Raw genomic sequence first — 19903 nt, 5'->3', positions numbered from 1 at the left:
TTTATTTACGGCTTTTAGCCATCTATGGCCACAGGCCCCATGTTTTCATTAAAAGCATTAGTTCTATAGATTAAGATCAAGAATAACTTAATCTATACTCTTACTTACTGTTGTCAATATACATATACATATACATATATATATATATATATATATATATATATATATATATATATATATATATATATATATATATATATATATATATAAAGAGAGAGAGAGAGATAAAAGTCGGATTAATGGGGATTAAAGGAGCGATTACTTAACCTCGAAATGGGTCTTCAAGACGGTGATCGCACCACTACTGACATCTGGTAGCCGTGTTACGTAACACACACATTAGAAATACAGCTTCGAAACGATTAGTTGCACGCTGTGCCGTGGATAAGTCGGTAAGGTGACTGCATATTGAGTACGCAACTCGAGTTCGAGTCTCGAATACTCCAATTACTTCTTCCTTCAAAATACTTTTCTATATTTTTATATATGTTACTAATAATTGCTTTCTTGCATTTTTATAAATTATCTTAAATTAGTGAAGGTTCAGTAAAGTCAAGAAGGTTAAAATACATATATATTATAGTTTTATCCGTATGTACAGTCCAGAGATGGAGAGGTCCGGGGGGCCGCGGGTCAACAGAACGTGACCCACTGCAACCTCCCACCCACCAGGACCCACTCTGGCTTAACAACGTTTTAAGACCCACAGACTCATTCTGCTCATGCATTGTAGACAGCTTCTGAACACTGGTGAACTTGTCTATTTCAAGGAATCCTTTTTCTTTTCATTTGTTTCCATTGACAAAAGAACTTCAGGCAATTTTAGATATTGATATTTGCAATTGTAATAATAGCAATAGGACTTATTTGAGATGCAGCCTGTGATTTCGTAGAGGAGCTAACTACTGGGAAAAATGTTTGAATCATGTGTAATATATGAATTATTATATAAAAAAATGAATGTGACTATGTGTGCATGATCATCATATCCAAATTGCAAAGTCAAATGAAATGATTTTTGGTATATACTTAGGCCTCAACCTTATCATACATGTATCGGTTTCATTATATTACATATTCTAAGAGGGTCCGAATTTTTGCGAAAAATTTAGTATCTCGCAAACCGTTCAAGTTGAAGAGGTGATATTCAGTATATTCATTCTTTATCTAATATAAATAAAATAAAGAGTTTGTTTGTGTGTTGGTCTGTCTGTCTGCCTGTCTGTTTGTGTGCAGCCTGGCAACCAGACGAGCGGACCGAGAGTTTCCAAATTTTGGCCACAAATACCTTGGTCCACGCTCCAGATGAAAGATAAACGTTTTTCTCAAAATTCGAACCAGGGGGTCTCAGGGGGGCGTTTATCGGGACATTTAAAGTAGTAGAAAATTTCCGATATTAGTGTCGAATTCATAGGTCTCGCGGTCGCTGAAATCAATAATGGAGCTCCTCTCGCAACAAACTTCCAAATTCACGCTATTCGGCTCCTTGCCAGGGGTCACCGGGGGAGGGGGGCTGAAATATCGAAACATATAAAAGTAATCCAAAATGACCAATATTAGTGTCAAATACATAGTTTTCGCGGTCGCTAAGATCAATGGCGACACTTTTATTACCTATGACTTGCAAATTCATCTACCATTGTATGCAGACCGAGGGTCACATGTGTGTGGGGGGCGGTTACCAGGATGTAGCAATAATCCAAAATGACAGATATGTATCAAATCCATAGTTTTCGCGGTCGCTGAGCTCAATGGTGACACTTTCATTAGCGATGACTTGCAAATTCAGGTGAAATTGTATGCGGGCCCGGGTCACATGTGGGGGAGGTTACCGAGACATGTAACAATTATCTAAAATGACCGATATAAGTGTCAAATCCATAGCTTTCGTGGTCGCTGAGCTCAATGGTGAAACTCCGTGCGCATTCACCCCATTCGGCAAAGGGCCGGAAGTCACGGGGGGGCGACACCGAGACACGTAAAAGTAATCCAAAATGACCGATATTAGTGTCAAATCCATAGTTTTCGCGGTCGCTGAAATCAATGGTGATATTTCCATTAGCGATTACTCAAAATCAGCTATCATTATATGCGGTCCGGAGTCACCGGGGGATACCGAAACATGTAAAAATAATCCAAAAATGACCTATATTAGTGTCAAATCCTTAGTTTTCACGGTCGCTGAGATGAATGGTGATTCTTCCAGAGGCGTTGACTTCTAAATACAACTCCAATGAGCTGGGGACCAGAGACTTTCTTTTTAAATTTCAAACAGGGGTGTCTCGGGGCATGTTTACAGTGATATGTAAAAGTAGTAGAAAATTACCAATATTTTATCGTTTCGTTATTCAGTATGTTTACATAGATATTTTATCTGACCCTTGCGAAAAGTGGGTATTTCAGCTAGTTATTAATAAATGCAAGATACAAATTATTAATAACATACAGGGATAAATTTTTTAAAGCTGGCACCCGAAAGGCAAGAAGAAATGAACCGAAGTGATTGAAATTGTGAACAGAGATTGCAGACGTAAAATGAGGGTACGGGTTAGTAGTTAGGGGTGGTTACTTCTGGCGCATTTCCCCTCCACCCCCTAACTAACAAAAACTATGAAGCCGCCACTGTGCACTTTAACACAGAGGGATAACCCAAAGTGAGATTGAATATGCTTTTATGACATTTAAAATCATAAAAAACTTACATCTAAAAACTTACAATCTAAAGTCTTACATTTAAACCTACATCTCTTCTATCTTATAATGCCCCGATGGTAGGGTGTTGATCCCATCCTTTAAAACACATCTCTTATCATCTACGGAACTTAAAGCTAACTTATTTACTTCTATACTGTACAAATCGTGCTTATAACTTCTAATCAAATTCATCTTCTTATAATATTCTTTTTGGCTAATCAAACAGTCCTTATATTCGTTAAATGAATGTTCTTTATACACAACACACTTCTTAACACCTTTAGCTTTCTTACAACACTTTTCTTCATCGAACTTACCTTTAAAGTCTTTATCTGTTAAATCTATTTGAGGTGCTTTTATACTGTACATCTTACTTCTTAAACCCACAAACTCTTCTATGATTGTGCCTTTAATCTCATCCTTCATCTTACCAAGTATTTTCTTATTGATTTGTGGTATCTTATATTTGTTATCTTTAGGGTAATCACTCGTGTCGAAGTAATCAATGTAATTTTTCATGTCCTCGTACACATCTTCTGTTTGGATATGGTATATATAACTATCGGTATCTGTATAACATACTTCTATTTTGCCTTGGTATTTTGGTTTCATCACATTGTAATGGAAGTCGTACATTAAATAATTCGATAGATCTAGAATTGACATACCAACATAAATCGGTTTGTTGAATTGCACTTTAACCTTGTTCATATGAACTGCTACTAAATTTTCCGTAAAAACTGTAGTACTCTTATAATTCGCTTTTGCTACAAGCTTCTCGTATTTTTTCTCATCACTTACAAGTTTGATATTAACTCTCTTTCTAATATTCTCCATAGTCTTTCCAAGAACTGAATTGTTCATGAGCTTATAGAAGTCTTTTTCAAAGTCGTTTGTTGCACTAGTTCTCATCTGCGTGTTTAAATCAATATATTTCTTTAACCAATCTGATTGCTCGAACTCTATTATCTTGTTAAGTTTTAATCCAAGTGAAAGACATTGTTTTAGGTTTCGATAGTGAATTACATATTTTTCTTTGTCATATAGGGTTGTTAAGAGTTTTGATTGTTTTGAACCAGGTGGACACATGTTTTGAGGTGCTAATGGGTAGTCTTTGTGATAGTCATGCAATTCTTTAGGATATTCAAGATCAACTTCTAATATGTAACCAGTACTAGAATCATCAGGTATATTTGTGAAATCTATTTCTTCAATCTCATCTTCACTTAACCATCTAAATCCCTTATACGGCAGATATTGACTCATTGCCCATCCATACAAGTTATTGGCATCTAGATACATTAAGTAAGAATCTTCTTTGTTCTTATCATAATCTTCCATATACTTATTGTTTGCTTTTACATACCTTTTTTTAGCATTGACTAATTCCACCTCTTATACCTTTCCCTACCATTAATACCATATCATAATCCCACAACAATTCTAACTTTATATTCGTCATCTTTAATATTGCATCCCAAGCTAAACCTGGTGCTGTCATATACCAAGCTGGATCAAGGTCATAAGATTTAAGACATGTTTCTCTAAAGTTCCCAAACACATCTGCTAACAATAATACATCTGTTTTCAAATATAAATCATGGTATTGTCCGAGATTCTTAATGTCAAATGTTTTCCATACTTTCTTTGCATGTTCATAATCCTCATCACTTATATGTGTGTTCATAAGCTTGTTGAAGAATGCTTCCTTTAGCGGTAATTTTCTTTCTCTAAACCTATCCCAATTGTTAACATAATCATATGGGTAAACACCTTTTCTTATTACAAGCTGAAACTGTTCTTGATTAGGATAAAAGTGTTGGGTATGTATCATTTGCTCAGGTTTCAAGTTCGATGACAATTTGTCTAGACTAGAAGCCATAAATCTAAATGAATCTACAAATTTCAATTTAATAGTTCCAACCTTTTTACTGAATGATATGTATCTTTCCTCGTTATTGGGTATTAGATCTATTTCTTCTTTATTACATCCAAGCTCTTTTATAAACAAGTGTGAGTCATATCCTGTCAAGTTATGTATGATCACTGGTACAAACTTTGGTACTTTAACTTTTAAATTGCAGTTATTACATAGAGGTGCTACAAATTTTCCTGTTATAGGATCGTGGTGCTTAACTTTATGATTTTCTTTAGTATACTCCTGCTTACAGTAATAACAACATTTAGACACATTGAACTCTTTTCTCTGACTTTTTGTTAATGGTAATTCGTTATTTTGTTTGTATATGTTCGATATGTGTTTGGCTTCTTTTGTTAACAGTCTTATAAATTTCTTAGCAGCGTTTTTACCTCTATACAAAACAGGATTGGATTTACTCCCATCGCTCTTTACTGCATAATAACAAAATCCAGATGGCTTATGTTGTTGATATTTTTTCGTATATGGCTCGTTATCCGGATAACATTCTTTACACCCCATAACTTTATGTAACAAACATTCAAAATCAGCATAAATCACAAATGGCATTTTCATTATGTATTGGTAGTTTTTAAATTCAACACATTTACCTTCTTCAGGCATTATTATTTTTACTGGTTCATTTAACGAACAATCTTGCTCATGTTTATTTAAAGCGTTTTGAGAGTAAAAGTATAACAAACATCTATCACATAAATATTTTTGAGCTCTCTTTTTAGTTAACTGTGTACATACTAGTCTGCTTAAATCCTTAATCCAACAATAGTGTGTTTTAACTTGGTCTTCATTTTGTTCTTTTACATATAATAAATTGACATGATTTTCTTGCTTGTTTTGTGTGTGATGTAGTATATAGATGGAATAGTCTTTATCATATGCATAAACATTTATAGAAACATTAAGTAATTTTTCAGCTCTTGGAATATCGCATAGTTTTACAGGAAAATGAATATTTTTTAATTTTTCTTCTAAGTATTTGACAGCTTGCTTGTACTTGGAAGGTCTTTGTGGATCTTTATTAACTGGGTATAGTGCAGAACAAATTGAATATAAGAAACATTTTTCATCTTCATTCTTTACATTAATTACTGCCTTTTTGTTTTGAATTGGTTTAGGTAATTCTATGTATGTTGATCCTCTATATGGTGTATATTTGGCGATTGCTAGTTGTAAAAAGTTAATGTTTATAAGAGCCCAACCAGAACCTCTAGCTTGGAACTCATCCATTCTTGTTCTTAATCTTTGTTTCATCTTAGTTATTTCTTCCTTTAGATTACTTGATCGGTATATTTCTTGGTTTTCAGTGTTAAAATAGAAGTTTTGAGTTTCTTCACCTTTTTTATATGTACAACTTATAAAAAGATTAGCTTTCAATGAACTATGTTTACATAAGCTAATTTGTAATCTGTTTCATATAGCTTTAGATGTTGCAGTAATATATTGTTCAAGTGGATCCTGTGGTTTGTAATCTGTGGTAAATCTCCATGTTTCTAATCTTGATTTTAATGCAATGTTCTGGCGTTTTACATCGATTGGTTGTGGTTCAACTTTGATTCTTGGTTCTTCAAATACTTCTTGTTTAAAGGGGAATATATTTCTAATCTGCCTTCTGCTTTGTTCATCGTCATGTTGTTTAAGAAGGTCTATCAGTTCTGCTTTTCTTAATCGGGAATATCTTCTGATTCCCCTCTCTTTACATTGGCGTCTTAACTCTACTACAGTAAATTTACTATAATTACTCATCTTATTTATTATATAGAAAATCTTCAATTTTTATTTTCACCGGATTATTTCAGTCCATTTTCATTTGTCCTAATACAACGCTTAACATTGTACACTCCTGCCATTGTCTACATATTACGCGTTGTATTAGAACACGGCTTTCATGGGGATAACCCATCAAAGTCACATATACACATATTAAAATTAAATCATTTTTGTAAACTTACTCATCATCATCATCATCATAATCATCACTGCCATATTTATATTCATCATCACTAGTGTTGTAAATAGAAAAAAAAACCGTTCGTATTTTTTCAGAAATGTTCGTTTTTTTAGAAAAAAAACATTGCCTCTCGTTTTTTTTTCTAAATTTCGTTCTTTTTCAAATAGTCATTTGTAATGTATCTTACGTCATTTAAGTCTGAAGTATTTTTATGTAGGTATAATTACTATAAAATGCAACATAAATTAAACACTAAATACTGATAGGGGTCAAATATTTTACAATTTATATGAGTAGCGTACCTACTAATAATCCGGGTTTCTGTACTGTTCCACCAATATCAACGAAGAAATAAAAGTATAAATGAACATTTGTTTTTTTTTCGTGAAAGTAGGCCTTTAATAAGTACGACTATAATATCACGAACAGTATAAAATGCAAATAACTTGTCTGAAGGTAAAAACTAGTACTAATTTGCCTACTAATACTTTTCTGAATATCATATATAAATAATTTGTCGACTAGATATATAATATGCATTGCCGGCTCTACCATATGTGCAATACGTGCATTTGCACGGGGCTGCAATATCTGTCATAAGTATTTTATTTAAAATAAATATTTCTTGTTGGAACCAGACTTCATGATCATGGTAGCTAAATTTACTAACCTGACCTTCTATTTGAATACTACATTCAGAAATTATGTTTAGGTCGCATTAGTTTAAGTCACATGGTCAGTGCTAAAGCAAATGGTAAAATAAATCCCAGAATAAATTGCTTGATTGTTGTCAAATACAAGAACTCAATTCTCGAATGGCTGTCCCCTTTGGTTAGTTATCAGAGTTCTGATATGAAAGCTTCTCTTGTCTTTGTCGCAAATAAGATCGTTATCATTGAAGGTGGAAACACTTAAAAAGAATAAAAGATGTAGAAGGAACATCAAGAAATAAAGGTAAAAGAGCTAGTTGCACTATGATTGCAAACTGATATGTTGAGATTGAAACTCGATATTGAATTCTATAAAAAGGATTACCATCTTTCAGATGTATTTGCTTTATCTTTCACTAACATAATAGATTAATATTTAAAGAAAAAAACAGACACAACAATATTGTATTTGTAGTAAGTATTTAAGCCTTTCTGAGTGCGAATGTAGTTTCCCTCCCCTTCGTTGTCTATGCTGGAGTAGCATACTTAAAATCGTGACTTTTAAGATTTGTTCTTTCTGGAGAAAGAGGGAGGCGGCAAAGGGCGACAAATTGCCTAGGGCCGGCCCTAATGATATGTACACTCATGTCCAAAATGATTGTCGCATACCTATAACTGTCTTCTTGAAAGAATATAATTTGATAATGATTTAGCAGAGTACTTTTAATAGCCTACTGATGCTGTGTGTATAATCGGAAAATGTATATTTGTGGTAAATTTCAAAGGAAAAGAATTTAAAATACGAAAATGAGAAAGAGTAAAAGAAAATGTTGCTAAATGGACAAGAAAGTTTTATTTTCGTTTTATTGTTCTTATTTACTGCTGTTTTGACATGAAATTTGCTAGATACATGTCTTTGCCGATTATACATATACTAACATTATAAGAAATACCAGGCGGATTCGTTATCAAATTATATTCCTACAACAACATATTAATAGACATGCGACAATAATTTTGGACACGAGTGTACATACAAGACATGAATATAGGATGACATAATTTTAAGTAATGCAGGGTGTTTCAAAATAAATATTAGGGTTTGAAACTTTGTAGTATCTATTATAATTAACTTACAATTATAAGTATTATCAAATGAAAGAGCAACTCAAACAGTTTTGTACACACGCATGCCATGCATTGTTTCCTCTGTCTGCCTTTAGAAAGAGCAAGTAGCAAAGATGGAGAATAGAGACCAGAAAGCTCTATGTGTTTTAATTTTGCAAAGACTGAATCTGTAGTTACAGTGCAACCGTCTATGTGAATTGAATGTTTTGTGCCATATGGCGGAAAGTTTATGGGCCTTTCTCACCTATTGACTCAATGTGTGCCATGTGACGAATGAAGCTCACATCGAACAATTGAAGCAAAAACTGTTTGAGGTGTTCTTTTATTTGATGTATTGTTTATAATTGTGCGTAAAATGTAATATGTACTACGAAGACTTAATTCCCCGATATTCATTTTGAAACACCCTGCATTTCTCAGCATCAGTATTGGAACTAAGATGTAAAAAGGAGAGATTGTGATTGTTTACAACAACAATATTATTATTAGTCAAGACTATAATTACTACAACAACACAAGTTAGTAGTCAAAGCAATGTAATTAAATATACACTCGTAACCCTTTCGGACCCAGGTGGCCAAAGTAGCACATACGGGTGTGTCACTTTTTTAATCCGCTCCTGTATGGTTAGTAATTAAGAAATCAGTATATATTTTTTTCCAAATATGGTTGGTCCATATTTTATCATTTTAGTTTCTTTTTCTTCTGTGTGTCGAATTTCCTTCTCAAATTTCACCCCAGTCAAATATACGAGAATTTTCGAATTTCCTTTATTACTTTTCCCCTGTAGCTTCATTCGTTGTAAAGAGACCTCCTTAAGACTTGTCAGGTAAATACGGCGGATGGATACCTAATTGTTGACATCAATTGGACGGGTTTGCGCGCAGTGTTGCCAACTATCGAAATTTAAATCTCCTTAAATTTGGGCAAAAAAATCGAAATTTTTGTTATAAACCGTACCTAGACGTCCGCATGCAAGTCAACTTATGCCAGTCGAACATTTGTCCTTACTGAACCAACTCGGGTACATATCGCTACAGTGAGGTAATTAGGGGACGCACGAAAAATTCGGATTTAGGTTCTAACTCCTGATTTTCCCCTACTTTTCTGTTTGTCGAAATATATTTTTGATAATTAGAAGCATTGTTTCTTAAATATCGCCATGATACTTGTAGGATATATTAGTAATGTACCAGTGTTCATTTTAAGATATTTTTCGTCTGTCTGGTAGAAGTGTTGCCAGCTACGGAAAATTTTAATTCAAGATGTTAGGGGAAAATTACGTGTTTTGTCTATTATATCCCTCTTGTTGGCTACATAGAAACAAAAGTAACAATATCTGAAAGTCTTGTCTTTGCCCTTCCCAACGCACTATAGGAAGTTTCAATAGGATAGTTAGGGGAAGTATAGTTGAGGTTTACAGTAGACCTTGTTCTCTAAGTGGAAAGATAACTGATTTTTTTTTAGGTAGACTGAAATATTTTTTATGAACTGCTTACTTTATTAGATATCGTCACAATACTTGTAGGATATATTATGGGGATACCAAAGGTTCTTTTAAGATAGTTTGTGTGTTTCTGCTAGCACTGTTGCCAGCTACAGGAAATTTTAATTTCCGATCTTAGGGGGAAATTTTGGATAAATTCCTTTTTTGTCTCTATTATTTCCCTCTTGTTGGCTACATTCGAACAAACGTATTACTGTCTGGAAGCCTCATTCTTGGCCTACACAGCGCACCATAAAAAGTTTCGGTAGAATAATTAGGGGAAGTACAGTTGAGGCTTATAATAAACCATGTTCTGTAAATGGTAAGAAAATTGTGCATTTCTGAGTTAGAATGAGATTTTTTAAAAAAAATACAAGCTTACTTTGTTAGATATCGCCATGATACTTGTAGGGTATATTCTTATGGTACCAAGGTTTACTTTCAGATAGTTTACGTCTGTTTTATGGCAGTGTTTCCAGCCAAACAATTAATTCCCGATTTGAAGTGAAAAATTCGGCAAATTTCACTTTCTCCTCTATTATTTCCCTCTTGCTCGCTACGTTTGAACAAATGTACCACTACCTGAAAGCTTCCTCTTTGGCCTACAAAACGCACCATAAAAAGTTTCAATAGGATAATTAGAGAAGCTGTAGTCCCGGCATATCTGTTGAATTTTGCTTCTGAGGCGTAAAAAGTGTCAAAATTTCATGTATATGGAAGCAGATAATTTTTTCTTTCTCTCTTTGAATGGAAGCCAGCGACTTCAGGTTTTCAATGTACCTTGTCAACGCACCAAAGACATTTTTTAGGTGACTTGGACCCATATGGCAACAGTGGTGCTAGATACAAAAAGTCTTGAAATTCTGTTAGGGATTTTTTTGTAAATTTTCATCCCTACATTTCCCTCAGTAATTTCCCACCCGCTCGCAACACTGCAATGTAACCTACGCCAAAATATAGCCACATTCCTTTTCTAAAGAAACAAGGTCTTAACCATATCAATAGGGTAAATGGTTTTTGAGAAATAAGTCACTAACTGACAAGGTAGGAAAACGCTATAAATGACCTGGGTCCGAAAGGAATAATCACACGATTTTGCCCGTATACGTACAAGGAAACAAACGATTTGTAAGCTACGAGGGCTTCGACTCAAGTTCTATTGATTATTTCAATAATCTTGAACATAAATCAATAAATAATAGCTGCCAGAAAAAAAACAGACATTTGAAAAAAAAAACATGAAAAAGAACGATGTTTTTTATTGAAAAAACTTCACAGAAAAAACCGATTTTTTACAACACTAATCATCATTACTCAAATCAGATGTTTTTTGTTGTGCTATTAATAATTCTTTCTCCTTTAACAGTATTTGCTTCTCTAGTAGTGCTGCTAAGAGTTTAAGATCTTCATGAATAAGGTTAAGTCTATCATGTAATAAATCAAATCCTTTCTCCGTATTTGTTATATAGAAAACCAACAAAAATGAAATAAATTTAAAAATCTAAGAATAAAAACGAACATGACTAGTGCTAAGGAAATATTATCTTACAAACCTATATTTGATTATGTATGTAAATATTTAGATATTGGTGGTTATAATGATGAAGACAAAATAAACTTTAGCGTGTCCATAGGTATGTTAGATCATTTGTTCAAGAAAGCCACTAAAGAAAACAACTCATTTCTTATACAAAACATTCTCTATGCAAACGTTATGAACTTGTCTGATGAAATATTAGATTCACTGACTGATGAACAATGGCTATCTATAGGTTATGATGATTATGAGAAGGAATATAACTATGATCACATTACAGAAGACTTCATACGTAAATATCTGCAAGAAGTTAATTTGAGCGAAATATGTTTATGGAAAAAGTTATCGGAAGAGTTTATAAGAGAATTAGCTGATAAAGTTGATTGGGAGATTATTTCAGGAAGCCAAGACTTATCAGAAGACTTTATAAGAGAATTTGCAGATTGAGTTGATTGGAAAGAAGTATCGTATAATCAAAAGCTATCTGAAGAATTTATTAATGAGTTTATAGATAAAGTTGATTTTCATGCTATATCTTATAAAAACAAACTCTCTGAAGCCTTGATACGAAAACATGCAGATAGAGTTCATTGGTGGTGCTTATCTGGAACTCATCAATTATCAGAAAACCTTATAAGAGATTACGCTGACAAAGTAGATTGGGAAATGATTTCAATGTCTCAAAATTTAACAGAAGAATTTATTGCAGAGTTCAAAGACAGAGTTCATTGGCATAACATTTCAATTTATCAAGACCTCTCTGTAGATTTTACATATATATTTAGACATTATGTAGATTGGAGAGCCATAATAAGAAAATATCATAATAATCCTGATTTAGGTGATATATTGAATTTAGCATTCGATGTTACAACAGATGGTCTGTTTAACGCTTGAAATTGTACTTTGATGGATTAAACCATAAAAGCAATAGCATATTTAGTTATCCGTACTTAAATGTCTCTTAACTGAATAAACCTGTCAACAAGATCTATATCACTTAAATTTGTGTTCATATGCGAACCGTGCCAAGTTATTCTATCATCATATCTTTCTTTAGCTCTGTTGTATAAATTGATAGAGTTTGGATCGTCGACGTTAAGCAGAATACTCATACTTGGATACTTAAGTTTGAGTTGTTTAATCCTACTTTCGTAATTGCATGTTTGTACTCTTCCAACCCAATACTTATATCGTTCTATTCTTTCTTTTTGATCTCGTTCTTCTTCGTCATAGTAAAAGAGTATATTTTCAAGTTGTTCTTTAGTAAGGTTTTTCTTGATAATGAATAGCCTATGTATCTTTCCTGGATCTTCTGTATATGGTGCTGCAACTGTTTTAAGATAATGAACTTTGCTTTCTAGTTCTTGATTGTGCAAACGTAATTCATCCATTTGTTGTTCTATCTCTTCTACTCTTGTTTGAAGCTGATCGTTGCTAGTAAGGTATAGCTGTTGAAAGTCTTTAACAAAGTAGTTAATAATGATTTGATTACATTTAAGATAAAACTCAGGAGAAACACATCGAGATATATCCAAAATCAACTCTTTACATACATATGTTCCTCTTATTTTGTTCCATGTTTCACCTTTACCTCCTGTTACTTTTCTAATAATTTCATCGGCCCGAATTCGGTCCCTGGAAATATAATCTATTAGCTCTTTTGATTCTTTGAACTTTTCCCACCATCTTGACACAACTTAGTAGCATTGAAATATCCTGTACTCTTGTCTATAATCAACTTGAAATCACCAAAAATACCATACCAGTAATCATCTTTAGTCTGTTCATAGCAAATATCGTTTAAACTAAGAGAACTATCCATAGTACTCATATTTATTATATAAAAAATCTTTATTTTTAACTTCATTTTCGTTACCACCTAGTTTTACTGTGTAAGATGAGTTTTGGTGGCTTGGATGTAGGCCAGCTAATTTTATCATAATATTCAAGTAGTATCTTACTTCTTACTAATCTTAAAATCATCCCCACGAATTCGTTGCAATGACTTTATATAACCTGAGATGATTGTGTTTGTTTCTTTATTTCCTCCTTTTACTAAATATGTTCCGGAGATAATAACATTTGTTTTTGTATCTCCTCCACCCTTTACTAGATACTTAGAGCGACTCCTATGATTAGAGGGGTCGGTCATTTTTTGATCGTAGTATCTCATCAACTATTGCGATTCTTTATTTTTCAGCCAGTTATCAAACCTCTTACCACCATCTTGACACAACTTAGTAGCATTGAAGTACCCAGTGTTCTTATCTACAATCAACTTGAAGTCACCAAAAACACCATACCAATAGTTGTCCTTGATCTGTTCGTAGCAAATATCGTTTAAACTAAGAGAACTATCCATAGTACTCATATTTATTATATAGAAAATGTTGATTTTTAACTTCATTTTCGAAATCGTAACACCCTTACATAATCATCTAACACAGAGAGTAACGGCATTTCCTCCTGTTATTTGATAAGTAGAGCGTCTGCCGGAAAGTCAACCTACGCTTAGATATGTAGAAGAGCAGGTGCGCATTTCTTCTGCATTGCTTTTTTGTTGTGTTGTTAATTTTTGATAATTTCATCTCCTATAATACTAGCTCTGGAAATATATGCTATGGGGGTATCGTTTCGTTACTAATATCTCATTCAAACCAGCCTTTTATGGAATAACCATAAAAGACAACATTTATATTTACACTACAACATTACTCTTATCTATCCAACTATTATGCGAATCATCAAACCCAAGCCATTTAACGTATACTTTGTCACCTTTCTTTCTCAACACTTTCTCCACCAATTATTCATCCTTATGTTTCGTCTTTAATAGTTCTGGTTCGTAAAATCTACCTTGCACATCCTCTTCTTCTAAATCTTTAATTCTATATGTCAGCGGGTTAGATGGAATAACTTCACTAATAACAAATACTTCTGTTGACCAATGAGGTGTATATCCTTTCTCAAATAACCCTTTCGACTTACTTATACCAACATGATCACCTAACTTGTATTTGGGCTTAACACGCTTATATTCTTTTTGATACACTTTCTCCAATATTGTATGCTCATTCTTCTTACTAACTTCTATAGGCTTTAAACCAATTGTTCTATGAATTTGATGATTATATTCTTTAACTAGTGTTGGTAATATCTCTATCCATTTATAATTCCCTTGTGTTGTGAATCTTTTCCACATGTTCTGCTTAAGTGTTCGATTAAATCTCTCAACAACAGAAGCTTTTTTACCACTATAGGTTGAGTAGTGATTAATCTTATTTTCATCCATCAACTTCATAAACTCTTTATTGTAAAACTCTTTACCTTGATCTGTTTGTAAGTTACTAGGTTTTCTCGTTCTTAATATGGATTCGAATGCTTCTGTAACATTCTTACCACTCTTATCTTTAACAGGAACAGCAAACGCATATTTCGAGAACACATCTATAATCGTTAGCAGATACTTATAACCTTTATTTAATTTGGAAACACCTTTTAATACTCCACTATCCATTTCTACAAGATCAGCTTGCCAAAGATCATCGATACCTTTTTTAACTACTCTTAATCTCTCAAAGTTTTTTCTAGATGGTTTGTGAATTTCTTCTATAATGTCTTCTCTAACACCTTTACCTTCTTCTAGTCAATCAGGCTTTTTAACGAATTGAGTTTTAGTAACACCACATACAGAACAAATACCTTTCTTTAGATATCTTCCATTCTTTGTTTGTTCAATTCTAATAGTATCTTTCTTCGTATCTGTCGATTTCTTACACTTAACACAATACATCCTGTTTATTATATAGAAAATCAATAACTATCGCTGTTTAATATTATGCTATCAACATTCTCACCATCATCATCACTATCTTCGTCTTCTCTTTCTACATGCATATTAATCAATAGTAATTTACCATGTTTTAGATCAGAATCTTTAGATGGTCTAACTGCTAATTTATCATTTATATTAAAGTGTAATGGAAAAGTTTCAACTAGAGAATCATTTAAATATATATCTATGTAATACGTATTGTAAGATGATTCTATATGCATTATCCTTCCTTTATAAAGAAATCTGTATGAGGTAGATAGATTATGTATTAAAAAGAACGGAGTTTCAACATTTTCTGATATCAATCGATTATGAAGCTCTATAACATTACTCCGTTTGATGAAGTTAAGCTCTTCTTTTAACATAGCAATATCTTTTCTTACAACTGTATTATCTAACTCTGATGTCATTTTAACATTACCAAAGATATCCATATTTATTATATAGCAAACGCCTTTAGGAAAGCTCTCTTTCTATGTACATTACAACAAACAATAGTTGTCCTTCTTCCATAGCTGAATTTTTATTTGGTTTAATCGTAATTATATCGTTCTTCTTAAAGTCAAAAGGTATCTCTTTAATCAAAGTATCACCCAAATATATATCTAGAAAGTATTTATCCAAACTTAAGCCCGTGTGCATTATTTTTCCATTATAGAGAAATTTGTAACCATTAGAAAGATTAAATATTCTAAAGATTGGCTCCTTAACGTTTTTAGCTCTTAATCGATATAGTAGAGACATGGTTTCTTTTTGCATAATCAATCTAGTAGTATCCATCCTAACCTTTTCAATATCTTCTTTCTTTATGTATGTGCCTTGTAACGTTTCTAATGCATCTTCAAATCGTTTTCTATCGTTCTCTAATTGGGCTTCTATTGATCTAAGTTGACTTACGCTAACAACATCATTTAAATTCTCCAACAATTTTAATTTTTCTTCACTAATATCAACATCACCTTTTCTATCTTTAATACTACCGAATATATCATTACTCATTTATTATACAGAAAATGTCCATCCTAATTTTTCAAAACATTTCTTTAACATCTCTATTTGTTTAGATGAGTGTTTAAAATCAATATCAACATGAACATCGTGCTTTTTCAACAGATAGTACAATACACATTTCAAGTTAATAAACAATACTCTTTCCGGATAAAGCTCCCTAAAGACCTCGTGTAAGTTTTCAAACTCATTTATAAGTGTTTCTTCCATATGTCGTAAGTTTAATGGTTTTTGATCGGTAAGGTGATAGTGTATTAAATAGACATCATCATAATATTTTCTGTATTTGTTTTTCTTTAGTACTTCTAGAACATCTTTTGTTGATATTAAATCTCTTGGTATATCTCTAAATTCATCATTTAACACCTTGAGCACCTCTTCGGGAATAATTCTATCCTGCAAAGCTTGCAAACGAGATAACTGTAACTTAAATCTTTTTTATAGTATCATACCATGGTTTTCTTACGCAAGCAGCTTTCACTTCTTCACAAGTACTGTAAACCCAACCACTCTCTACAGAACAATCATCACAAATGTATCTACTCATACTTTTGTTAATGACTTACTACCACAATAACTGCATTGTAATGGTGCGGCGCTATAATTTGACAGCAAGTCCTTTAAGGTATTTATTGGACGTAACTTTTCCAACTCTTCTTCCATGTGCAAAAATTCTGGTATTAACATTTTCCACATATCAATAACATCATATACGTTGTTTTTATCTTTTAAGTCTATCTCACTAACTTGTTCAAAATACTGATAAAAATTATATCTATCTAGTGCATCTAGTTCATCCTCATGCTTCTCAAAATAATCTAAAAATCTATTGTGTATAGCTTCCATATTTATCTTAAAACAAAACTTTTATGGATATAAGCCATAAAAGCACTTAATCATTTTTAATCATATACATAACATCATTAAAAGAATACCCTTGATTTAGAAGATTTAAAACCTTAACACAAAGATGACCACATATAACTGAATTAAAGTCTTGTATTCGTTCGTCATTGTAAAAGAAGTTTTCGGTACCGAGATATTGTACCAGTTGTTTAGGAGGAACACCACCATAACAATCGAACACGTACTTTATGTTGTTATCTTTCCAATAGCATATCCAATGAGTACCAATGTTTTTTGATTTATCGAGGTTAACTATACCACACTCATTTACATAAGGTTTTTGTGGAAGTTCATCACTCATAAATACACCTCTAAATCGTTTTATCTTTAATTCTTTAGCCAACCTCTCTATATCGAACTTGGTCAATGGTTTTAGTTTTTTGACTTCTTTGGTTTACCTGCCCCCTACTTTTCTTCCATAGCCATATTGTGTCTTTTTTGTTCTTCAAGTTCTTGTTTATTCTTCTTAGCATCCAGTACAGTTTAAGTAATCGCTGCTGCACCACCTGCTAACGAGCCATCTGCTCCTAAAGCTGCTAGAATGGCTGGAATTGTAAAGATAAAACCGCCCATCTGCTCTTTCTTAATCTTTTTCATTTGTGCAGTAGTTAAAATTAAATTCATTAATTTACCTTCTTTAATTTTCTTAGATTTATCACTAAGTTGTTTCTTTGTTAATACATGATCGATATTTAAATCCTTTAGTTCGTTATAAGGAACACTAAACATACAACCTTTAATAGAACACATCTTCCTATTTATTTAAGAGAAAATCTTTGTTTGTAAAAGTACAGTTGTTGTTGCTCCACCAAAATCAATTAAGGAATCATTCTCATCTGTTATCCTTATCTCAAAATTATCAACCTGGTCTTTGGATATAGGGAAAAATAATGGATAAGTAGGCTCGTAAATAATACTATGTTTGAACTCGGCATCTGTTTTAAATGACGCTATGATCCCTGTTTCTCTATGTGTGTATTCTGTATCTTTAACAAACGTACCATCTGCTATATTACAGTGAACATTTATAGTATCAAACTGATGAAACTTTGGCAACTTACTTCCAATATGTGTTTTGTTCTTTTCTAAAACTTCAAAAACATTAAACCCGAGGACAGTGCCTATACTCCCAATTGTAACATCATTACTATCGGTTTCAATTTTAACTCTATTTCTTAAATGATCTTCTGATAATGTTATGTTGATGGATTGAGATTTTAAATATTCATTAAGACTGTTTAAGCTGTATTGCCCTTCTGGTATAAAAACTTGTCTATCACCATATGAGAAACTGTTTTTTTTTCTGTTGTTATGTTTGGAGTTAGATACGTACTGTGAAACCCAACTAGTCCTATACTTAAATAGTTGCTCCTGTTGTCTAATTCGTAATGGAGTTTCTTCTTTAAAACTGAAGTATCACTCGTTAGCTTAAATACCTTAGCCATTTATTATATAATAAATGAATGAGTTTGATTTACCTAGAGATATTCCAAGAGAGAAAGTAATCAAGTTAATAGAAGATGTCATTCAAAAGTTAGAATACAGTTTAAAGAAGAAAAAGAGAAAACTACGAATTGTTAGATATGCATACTACACTTTGATCACGTTATCGATTATACTTTCTGCAACAACTGGGTTTATTAATATTTTTATACCTGTAACAATTTACTCGATATTAACAACATCTCTTGCAACTGGAAGTGCTATAATAACAGGTTTGTCTTCTAAGTTGAACATAAGCAAAAGAAAGGATGAATATAAAGCCATTGTCACTTGTATTAACTCATTTAAAGAACAGTTAGAGATGATAATAACATTAAATGGTGAAATGGATAACGAATATATAAAAGGTACGTTGCTTAAAAACAGAGAACAGCTTAAAGATATAAGATAGACTATGTAAATACAAGTCAAGTCCTTAAAGACAACGTAAGACCTGGAGACTACAAAGGGCGTCCGCATTACAGACACCCTTCCAAATGAACAACCTCACACAACTTTCATCAACGAACCGGGTCTGCACTAGTACTATGAGCAGAAAATTAATCATCGGAATTAAAGGTGAGCAAAACGCTCACCTTACAGTTTGTCCTCAAACTGTTTGAAAGGGGGCCAGTGCTGGTGGTCCCCTGATTTTCTCTATAATAAAGAGTAAGAAAACTATTAATTGGGATGTAAAAGAGATGATAAAAGAAACAGCAGCTAAGAAAAGAAATGGAGAACTTATACCTGATGATGTTCGTTGTCTTATCGTGGGTCCGTCGGCGTGTGGTAAAACTTTTTTGTTATTTAAATTCTTATTACAGCCAGGTTGGTTAAACAAGAATTACTTCTATATTTTCTAAAAGCATGAATCAACCAAAGTATGAGCAGTTAAAAGATCGATTAGAAAAGGCAGAACTAAAGTTCAATAAACAAATAGCAACGTTCTTAAGCGTTAATGATTCTATTGTGCCTATTGATGAATGTGAAAAATACTCTGTTGTTGTGTTTGACGATTACATTTTGGAGAATCAAGATACTGTTAGAAATTACTTTACAAGAGGTAGGCATAGACATTTAGATTGTTTCTATCTTGCACAAACATATTCGAAAGTACCTAAACAGCTTATAAGAGATAACGTTAACTTCCTATGCATATTCAGACAAGATGACACTAATCTTAACTATGTGTATAATGAGTTTGTTGGAGGAGATATGTCTTATGATAAATTTAAAGAGATATGTTCAAAATGTTGGCAAGAAGATTATGGTTTTATAGTAATTGAT

This window comes from Thermobia domestica, chromosome 5, assembly GCF_964235325.1.
Source record: "Thermobia domestica chromosome 5, izTheDome1.hap1.1, whole genome shotgun sequence".
Taxonomy (NCBI): Eukaryota; Metazoa; Arthropoda; class Insecta; order Zygentoma; family Lepismatidae; genus Thermobia; species Thermobia domestica.
This window is presented reverse-complemented; position numbering follows the sequence as displayed.